A 10,787-nucleotide genomic window follows, 5' to 3' on the forward strand; every position below is an offset into this window, starting at 1 on the left:
CATTTCACTTGTTTTCTCCTATATCTGAGCCATTTCTGATTAGCCCCCTTTATAGGTGGCTCTTTAGGGAGTCCCTTAAATGTGCTGGTTCTAGAACCCTCTTTTCTCCTAAAGGAGCTCTCTTAGGCGAGCCTCTCCACTCCCTTAGTTTCAATTCACCAAGATCTGGGTGCTGATGAATTCTCAAAGTGTATTACCAACCAGTTATCTTTCTTGGGCCTCCAAAAATTATGAGAAACTTGGCTTAGTTCTATTTTTTGAGGCTTCTAAGTATATTAAAAGGAAAGTTTTTTTTTTTTTAATGGCAAACAGGATGATAGAAGCTCCAGTCATTCTTTTAACACACACACATAAGTTGAAGGCCCTATTCACAAGACATTTACAAGGTTTAACAAAAAAGTTCATTGCTTGTGTACCATAGTATATCAGATGGTGTGTAATACCTCATTTGAAGGGGATGGGAACCCTTGCAGATCTGTATCCCTCAGCTCTTCACCAGCTCCGGATCTGCCTGCCCACAGAACATCACCACTTGTATATACCAAGTTAACTGCTAAGTCACTTCAGTTGTGTCCGACTCTGTGCGATCCCATGGACTACAGCCTACCAGGCTCCTCCATCCATGGAATTTTCCAGGCAAGAGTACTGGAGTGGGGTGCCATTTCCTTCTCCGATGGTACAACTAGTGGTGCTCAAAGTTTTTGATCTCAGGATCCCTCTGTAGTCTTTGAAGCCCCCAAAGAGCTTTTGTTTACATGGGGTTTATCTATTGATAGTTACATGGGGTATACCTATTGACGTTTATCTACTTATTTACTGAGAAACTAAAATTAAGAATTTCTAAATATTTATTCATGTATAAATAACAATAAACCCATTACATGTTAACAAATATTTTCTGAAAACTGTATTTTCAAAATAGGACAAGTGTAGTGGTAAGACTTATACTGTTCAGCACTTTGTAAATCTCTTTAATAAAAATTAAATTAATTAAATTAATACCCCATTATTATTTTGAAATAGTTTTGACCTCATGAACCTCTTTAAAGAATCTCAGAGACCCCCAGAGGGTCCTCTGAGAATCTCTGGTTCAAACTTAAAGGCATCAAAACTATGAGATGTAAAAGATTATACTCAGCCATAACTGATTTCACATAAGCTGCAACACAATTAAAAATGGAGACTTTGGGTTGCTGATCTCTGGCTTTCATAGATGGATTTTTCCAAAAAAGTTAGGAATGAACTGCCCAGTAATTACCCAGAAATCATTCTGTTACATGGTTCTGACTGAAAGCAAGGAAAAGCTGGAATGTCAGTAATCATTTGTGGCTTCTGGGGATGCTGCATATTTTAAAATCACACGAACTTAATGCCTCATTTACAATTATTTTAGGAGAAAGCAAACAGTTATAACAAATACAGCAACTGAGAGCGTGAACTCCAAAAGTCAGACTGCCTGGGTCTGAGTCTTACTTCTGCCACACACTCATGTGTGTCCTTAGACAAATTATTTAACCTCACTGACTTATTCCTCACCAGCAGGAACCTTAAACTCACCTGTTTTATGATATTCCCAACCCTCCTGCACTGGCATAAGAATGGATCCAGGAGATATCCAGGAGCATTTTGCTGACGGGATTCTGTCTCAGTCTCTCAGAAGGCCTCCTTCTTTTCTCTTACATTTTTCTTTTCCTTCTCTTTCTCCAGGTAGACTTCTCAGAACTAAGTACCACCTACAGAAGGAAAAAAGCAAAGAACAAAAGTGTAGAGTTCCAGGCTTTTTTATGGCTATGCCCACAGAGAATCTTGGAACTTGTTCTTCTCAGCCCTCCACACCTTGCAGGTTCTCCCTCTTGCCTTCAGACATGCACCTGTCGACCAGAATAGGAGACGGGGTCTCCAAGTGAGTATTGTGGAGGTACCTTCCATAGAAGAGGAGGATGTGAGTTATAAAACATCCTTGTGCTGTATCAGAGAGTGGTATGCCTCTGTGTGTGTGTATGCGTGTGTGTGTGTATAGGCCTGAGACTATCCTTATAAAGGCTTGCTGGCAGGGTTGGCCTTTGGTTCGCATTTGGGAACTTGACTGCTAAATATTTCCCTACGCTGATATTACACTTTACCTAAATGGTATGGATGGCTCACTGTGCCTGAAATGTTTTACAATGTGGTTGATACTAGATGTTTTCTGAGAGTCTGGAATCTTGACATGTGCTAGGCAGAGGGTGCTTATGTAACCAGTCTTCAGTAACAGCACTGGGCTTCTCCAGTTGAGCGTCCCTGGTAGACACGTGTGATCCTGGGAAGGAATTAAGTGCATTCTGTCTGACTTCAGAGGGAGAGGACTCTAGGAAGCTTGTGCTGGGTTTTGTCTGAACCTTGCCTCCTGTGCTTTTTCCCTTTGCTGATTTTATCTTCTGTCCTTTCACTGTCAGGATATTTATCTTTATTTAATGATGGGCTCATGCACTTAATATAAATATTTTGGCAATTATGAGCTTTATACCTAGCATCATACTTAAGGAAATTTTTTTGAAAGAAAATTTTCTGATTATTGTTAAAATTCATAAATGATTAGCTTACTCCTTACATACATATAATGTTCAAAAGGATTAAATGATATATAATATAAAAGGAATTAATGTAAACTATTTTAGATTGCCATAACAATTTGCATCATTAAATTGCAAATAAAAGTATATTGTTTTCTATATTTAACTCAAATAAAGCTTATAATAAAAGAAATTCATAGCTGTATGATTATATGCTGAGTCCTAGATGGTTGGATGGCATCATCGACTCAATGAACATGAGTTTGAGCAAACTCTGGGAGATAGTGAAGGACAGGGAAGGCTGGCATGCTGCAGTCCATGGGGTTGCAAAGAGTCGGTCATGATTGGACCACTGAATAACAAGAGTCCTCCTAGCAAATCATAGAACCTGTGGATGGCTTTGAGGACCCCCCAATACAATATATGTATTTTTTAACCTTATAATAATTTCAGTCATAAATAAATATAGACCGAAAAGTATAATGAACTTCCATTACATAGCCCCAGGAACCACTAACACGTGGCCAATTTTGTCCCAACCATACACCCCATCTGCTTTTCCCTCTCCATGATGATTATCTTAAAATTTTTATTTTATTTATTTATTTTTGGCTGCACAGCATGTGGGATCTTAGTTCCCTATCAAGGATTGAACCAGCGTCCCCCATGTTGGAAGCAGAGTCTTCACCACTGTACTGCCAGGGAAGTCCCTTAAAAATTTTATTTTAGAATTGTCTTTTCTTTCTTTAGTTTTGGGTGCATTGGGTCTTTGTTGCTGCTTGAGAGCTTTCTCTAGTTGCGGAGCTTGGGTTCAACAGTTTTGGCTCACTGGCTTAGTTGCCTTCCAGCATGTGGGATCTTCCCAGATCAGGGACTGAACCCATGTCTCCTGCATTGGTAGGCAGATTCTTAGCCGCTGGACCACCGAAAAAGTCCCTGGAATTGTCTTTTAAAATAGTCTTGCAAAAGATAGTACAGAGTTCTCATATACTTTATGCCCATTTTCCCCTATTGTTAACATCTTACATTATCACAGTACATTTGTCACAACTATAAGAACCAATTTCAGTACAGTATTATTAACTAAACTCCATACTTCATTTGGATTTCACTGCTGCTGCTGCTGCTAAGTCGCATCAGTCGTGTCCAACTCTGTGCGACCCCATAGACGGCAGCCCACCCGGCTTCCCTGTCCCTGGGGTTCTCCAGGCAAGAACACTGGAGTGGGTTGCCATTTCCTTCTCCAGGATTTCACTGGTTTTCACCTCATGTTCTTCTTCTCTTCCAGGATCCCACCCAGAATGCCATATCACATTTACTTTTATCTCTTTAGTTTCCTCTGGTCTGACACGTTCTCAGAATTTTCTTGGTTTTGATGACATTGATAGTTTTCAAGATTACTGCTCAGGTATTTTGCAAGATATCCCACAATTGGGATTTGTCTGATATTTTCCTCATGTTTAGACTGTAGGTAGGGGGTTTGGGAGGAAGACCATAGAGGTAAAGTACAATTCTCACCACTCCCTTATGACTTTGAAGGAAATCCTTCAAAAGGATTTCATATTATTTCATCTGTAGATATTTCAGAAAGACTCTCTAGAAGATAAGTGCTCTTCTTTCCTGAAACATATCTTATGCTGGACTGTAGCAATACAGGTTCATGATACTGAATCTTTTAAAGCTAATTGTAATATTTTCCTGGCTTATTAACACTTCAATATATTTTGAATAAAATGAGCAGATTAAATTGTATTTTACATGGTTTATTTTAGGTGGTATACAATATTCAATAATATATTTATCAATAATATATTCATAGTATGAAATATTTTCCTCCAAAGAAAGTCAGTTCTCTTAAAATATTTAATATATAGTCTTATTAGCAAAATAAGAGCAAAATAAAATTATATGTTAGCTGTTGACCAATTCATTTTTAGCAGTACACGATTAAGTGCCTTTTTAGTCATTTGCCTTCCTCTTTAGTTACTTATGTATGAAAAGTTTAGTTATGATGTATGGCAAAAGGACTGGTGAGGGAAGAGGCAATGATGGCAGTTTTTATCTGTTTTAAAAAATCTTATTTATTTATTTTTACAAATATTTTCTTGGCTGTGCCACATGGCACACAGGATCCTCAGTTCCCCCATTAGGGACTAAACCCACACCTGCTGCATTGGAAATGTGGAGTCTTAACCTCTGGACTGCCAGGAAATTCCCTTACCTGTTTTTATATAATTCCTATGTAATTTTTTCCAAATAATTATACACAAACACAATTACTGCAAAAATATTTAAAACTTTCATTAGACTTCTCAATTTATATAATAACATTATTTTTGACTATACTTACTTTACATTATTGTAAATTAAGAAAAGAGAAACAGCATATAAATATATTCCTGTTTTTATAGCTGTTATAAAAATTGGTAATTTAATTATATTGGTGATGCTTCCTAAGGCCCACTTGACTTTGCATTCCAGGATGTCTGGCTCTAGGCGAGCGATCACACCATTGAAGTTGGGTCATTAAGATATTTTTTGTATGGTTCCTCTGTGTATTCTTGCCACCTCTTTGACTGTGTGGATCACAACAAACTGTGGAAAATTCTTCAAGAGATGGGAATACTAGACCAGCTTACCTGCCTCCTGAGAAATCTGTATACAGGTCAAGAAACAACAGTTAGAACCAGACATGGAACAACTGACTGGTTCCAAATTGGGAAAGGAGTACATCAAGGCTGTATATTGTCACCCTTCTTATTTAGCTTATATGCAGAGTACATCATGCGACATGCCAAGCTGGAGGAAGCACAAGCTGGAATCAAGATTGCTGGGAGAAATAGCAATAACCTCAGATATGCAGATGACACCACCCTTATGGCAGAAAGCAGAGAAGAACTAAAGAGCCTCTTGATGAAAGTTAAAGAGGAGAGTGAAAAAGTTGGCTTAAAAGTAGCATTCAAAAAACTAAACTCATAGCATCCGGTCCTATCACTTCATGGCAAATAGATGGGGAAATAATGGAAACAGTGACAGGCTTTATTTTTCGGGGGCTTCGAAATCACTGCAGATGGTGACTGCAGCCATGAAATTAAAAGATGCTTGCTCCTTGGAAGAAAAGCTATGACCAACCTGGACAGCATATTAAAAAGCAGAGACATTACTTTGCTGACAAAGGTTCATCTTGTCAAAGCTATGGTTTTTCCAGTAGTCATGTATGGATGTGAGACTTGGACTCTAAAGAAAGCTGAGCACCAAAGAATTGATGCTTTTGAACTACAGTGTTGGAGAAGACTCTTGAGAGTCCCTTGGCCTGCAGGGGAGATCAAACCAGTCAATCCTAAAGGAAATCAGTCCTGAGTATTCATTGGAAGGACTGATGCTGAAGCTGAAACTCCCTTTGGCCACTTTATGCGAAGAACTGGCTCATTGGAAAAGACCCTGATTCTGGGAAAGATTGAAGGCAGGAGGAGAAGGGGACGACAGAGGAAGAGATGGTTGGATGGCATCACCGACTCGATGAATGTGAGTTTAAGCAAGCTCTGGGAGTTGGTGATGGACAGGAAAGCCTGGCGTGCTGCAGTCCATGGGGTTACAAAGAGTTGGACATGACTGTGCAACCGAACTGAACTGAATTATATCAGTATTATTTTAATATCAATTTGACTGTTTATAATCATTAATTTTACTAAGTATGTTCTGTATTTTGTCTCTCAGTGGTTTTTAAGACTATTTCTTGAAACAATATTAACATTTTTGTTTGAACTGAAAAACAAAGTTGGATATTTTTCCCTAATAAAACAGTGTGATTTAGCTAACTATTTTACAACAAGGATAGGCTTTGCCAAGTGTTTTGTGGTGGATATTTCTGGATATTGAGTGACCTAAATCTTGACCTCTAAGGTTGTGGCTAATGTGTATCTAAAGAGCATTGTAAAATGAAAATACTCAATTTCACTGGTAACCCAGTGATTAAGACTTTGCAAAAAAAAAAAAAAAAAAAGAGAGAGAATTTAAAAAAATGAAAAAGAATAAACATTTTTTTAATTTAAAGAATTGTATAAGCAGAAGTTTGTTGAAATTCACTTTTTTTTTTTCTTCTCAAGTTTAAGAAAGATTTAGGCAACAGAAACAGATTGCGGACTCCTCAGAAGAGACACTAGGGAAGGCTCAGTAATAGATGTGATCACCCAGACAGCATCTGAAGAAAGAGTCCATGCATGCATGGGTCCATGCATGAGGCCCTGGGGAATACCAACATTTAAAAGGAGGCTGAGGAGGAAAATGCCATGAGAGAGGCTGGGAAAGAACAGCCAAAAAAAAAAAAAAAAAAAAAGAAAAAAATAGGAAGAGAAACTGAAAAACCAAAAGAGAAGGCTGTAGAACCAGTCATCGTCGTGAGTGAAGGCTGCAGTGTGGTCAAGGAGGACGGAGACTGACCATGGCCGAAGGGGTTTCAAGGTTGTGGAGGGGATGGGAGTTAGTTGCAGGGGAGTGTGATGGGAGCCCAAGAAGCAGAGTGAGTGGTGGCTTACTGAACTGGGCTACAGAGACCTGCTCTGCTCTGTCTGGGTTGAGAGGCCCTGACATAGGCTTTGGTGCTTTGGAAACCATTGACTGTTGGAGCAAAGGTGCAGAGAGAGAGCCAGTCAGCAGTTACTCCCTCTGGCAACTCAGGGATAGAGGGGAGACTACATGGCCCCCAACATCTGTGATGGAATGAGTGCTTCTCACTGCATGAAGGTCTCCCCTGACTCCCTCTTGCACTCCTATGGCTGGGATTACCACCTATGGTAGCCAAAGTCCAGGGATGCTGAAATCTAGTCAGACTCTACCAGCCCAGCCAATCACCCTGGACTAAGAGAACTTTGTTCTGGATTGCACAGTTACTAGATGGGCTGGCAACTTCCCTGCATACAACCCTTCCCCAAGAAAATTGGCATTAGCTGATCCTACTTGTCCTCCTCAAAAGGCAAATATGGGGAAGTCTTGCTCTACAAAAGTGTGTACAATAAAGGAGCAGTCACTTGGAACCTTGCACCAGAATCCAGTTGTACCTGAAGCAGCATTTTTGAGTTGTGGGCATAGCCTCAGCAGTTGAGCACTTGGGCTCTGGATTTGAGTCCTGGCTCCACTCCGTAAGTGACTTAACCCCTCTGTGCAGTATACTTAAACTCTCCGTGCAGAGTACTTCACCTCTCTGTGGGACAACAATGGAACCTGGTAATTGCACTATCGTTATAAAGAGTAAATAAGATAATTTATAATGAGTTTTTTATCTGAGGAATGATAATAAAACCTGCCAGTAGGACTGTCACTGTAAGGATTTAAAGAGATAATAGTACTTCCCTGGTGGTCCAATGGTTAAGAATCTGCTTGTCAATGCAGGGCACGTGGGTTCAATCCCTGGTCTGGAAGAATTCCACATGCCGTGGGGCAACTAAGGCCATGTGCTTAGCACAACTACTGAGCCTGTGCTCTGGAGCCCGCACGCCACAGCTACTGTGCCCACGCACCCTTGAGCCTGTGCGCCACAGCAAGCGAGCCCACCACAATGAGAAGACCTCAGACTGCCACTGGAGAGTAGCCCCCACTTGCTGCAAATAGAGAAAGCAAGCCCATCCACAGCATGAAGACCCAGCAAAGCCAAAAATAAATACAATTAAAAAAAGAGATAATATGTGTAAAGTGCTTCATAATATGTGCAAATATGCCTGGCATATATTATTAATAGATATCATACTCATATTCTATCTAACCCTCCTCAGTACTGATTCACTGTAATGCTGTTTGTCTCTGAAGTATTTTCCATAAAAATATACTTGTATAACGTAAACATACTATGGTGTAACGTGTGTGTGTGTGTGTGTGTGTGTGTAACCTTGTTGGGGGTACTCTTATTAGTGCTTAGCCAAAGAGAACTGCTGTAGCCCACTGTACTGCCTGCTCTGTACCAGTAAAGGTTGGTTAGCCCACCGCACCATAGAATTGCACACCACCGTCTGCCGAAGTGAATGAGGTCTGCAATTTAGCTGTATTTAGGACCACCCATTGGAGACTGGTGGAAGATGGATGTTATGAAGTGATGTTATAAACATCACTGCCACTTGGGAGGAAAGACCAAGAATGGTATGACATGTGCCTGGGAGAAATTTTGGCCCAAGGCATGTCTTCAGAATTTTTGAGGCAATCCAGGAGCAAACACCAGTGTTCCAGGAATCCACTTCCTGATATGAGGATCCAGACAGGGCTGAGGTGGCTGGCATACCCATTTCCAGGGACCCAGAGACCCCTTGCCAACAGGGGATACGTGTCCATTATGATTAGACCTGTCTCCTTACTGTCCCACCTTCTCCATCAGGCTTTCTGGCCTCCCAGTCTATGGTTCTGTCTCCTTTCTCTGAATGCTGGAAACATTCCATCTCCCAGTTGGCATATGTAGTTTTCTGCCTTGATTAGGTTGGTTATCTTTTGGCTTGATATCAAATATTTTTATTGACTGATTAAAACTGGGAACTTGGGAAGTCTTAATATCTCCTAAGAAACCAAAGAGCACATTTTCATAAGAAAATTTTTTGTTATAGAGAATTCCAAATATATGAAATAGAAATATGTACCCCCATGTATCTCTCACCAAGTTCAGTCTTGTTGGATCTATAACCCATCTTCTCCTGACACCAAATTATTTGGGAATAAATTTCTGACATTATACAATTTCTTTTGTAAATATTCCAGTATGTATCTCTAAAAGACAAGTATTGTTGTAAGAAATACAGCTATGATATCAGATGCTCTTAGGCACCCCTTCAGATCCTTACCTCGTCTTTTGTTCCAGTTCCATGCAGGCTCTGAGCCGCTTGGCGGCTCCTGTCCCCGTGCCTCTCAGGTGTCTCAGTTGTCACCACTGAGGCACTGGCTCATGCCTCTTAGAAGCACCTTGGAGGAGAGAGGGAGTCAAGATCACAGAGAATCTTTGATTGGTGGAAGAGGAGAGTCAGTGGTTAAATTGCTTCCCCCTAATCAATCCTCTACATATGGGTATGTAGGTTAGGTTAGGAATTTTTTTCCCCCATCTTGCTTCCCCTTGCCCCCCATTAGAAACAATAATGCAATCAACCTCTTTGTATGTGTGTGTTTCTGGAGGATAAATTTCTGAAAGGGTTGGTCCTAGGTGACAGTGAAAATATTTTCCATTTTCATAAACTGCTAAATTGCTTTTCAGTAAGGTTGTACCAATTTATTCTTTTACTGGGGACATTTCTGGAGGTTCAGTGGTTAAGACTTTGCCTTGCCATGAGAGTTTGATCCCTGGTTGGGGAACTAGGATCCCACATGCCTCCTGACCCACAAAAACAAAACATAAAACAGCAGCAGTGTTGTAACAAATTCAATAAAGACTGAAAGTTGTTTATTCTCTTACCAATGCACAGGGCATTTTCATTTTACGTGAAATAAAAACCTCAAGGCAAATGGGTTAAGTTCTGACTTTAGAAGTATAGGGTATAGTCTGCCAGTGGCAAACAGTTATTTGTGTGACAGAAGCTACCTGGTACCCCTAAAAATCTCAGCAATCCCCAAACTTTGCTCCATCCATCCATTCACTCAACCATGCAACAAGTATTTAATGAATACCTATTATGTGTTGGTACTAAGGTATCAGCGATACCACAGTGGCTGTCTGTTGTGGATATTACGTTCTACAGGGCCAGACTGAAGTGGAGCATACTGAAGACTTGGATAGAATTCATTCCTTCTTGCTATTGAGCCTCAACTAGGTAAACTTTTTCTGTTGCGGTTTAGCCCACTAATTAGCTGCTACTGCTGCTAAGGCACTTCAGTCATGTCAGACTCTGTGCGACCCCATAGACGGCAGCCCACCAGGCTCCCCCATCCCTGGGATTCACCAGGCAAGAATACTGGAGTGGGTTGCCATTTCCTTCTCCAATGCATGAAAGTGAAAAATGAAAGTGAAGTCGTTCAGTTGTGTCCGTCTCTTAGCGACCCCATGGACTGCAGCCTACCAGGCTCCTTCATCCATGGGATTTTCCAGGCAAGAGTACTGGAGTGGGGTGCCGTTGCCTTCTCCAAGTAATTAGCTAGTGTTTCATAAAGAGATCAAACACATTTTGGCTTTAAATTGAGAAAGGAAATTTCACAACACTTTCTTTAAGACAAAAAGGGATTCATACTCTTCATGTGCAGTTGTGGCAGGCTATGTAGGCATCATGGGCTAGT

General features: G+C 40.5%; 1 long non-coding RNA gene across 2 annotated transcripts; it reads right to left on the bottom strand.

Moving 5' to 3' along the window:
- Nucleotides 1–1,652: 1,652 nt before the first annotated feature.
- On the bottom strand, nt 1,653–10,538 carry LOC136163411 (uncharacterized). 2 transcript variants are annotated; one of them, XR_010662238.1, is made up of 3 exons: nt 10,457–10,538; nt 9,371–9,488; nt 1,653–1,733 (listed from the first exon to the last, which is right to left on the bottom strand). It is a non-coding gene; the product is annotated as an uncharacterized lncRNA (long non-coding RNA). The 2 variants fall into 2 exon arrangements; XR_010662239.1 differs by lacking the exon at nt 1,653–1,733 and adding an exon at nt 7,586–7,752.
- Between the last annotated feature and the right edge of the window lie 249 nt (nt 10,539–10,787).

The sequence above is a fragment of the Muntiacus reevesi genome, chromosome 3 (assembly GCF_963930625.1).
Source record: "Muntiacus reevesi chromosome 3, mMunRee1.1, whole genome shotgun sequence".
NCBI classification, from domain to species: Eukaryota; Metazoa; Chordata; class Mammalia; order Artiodactyla; family Cervidae; genus Muntiacus; species Muntiacus reevesi.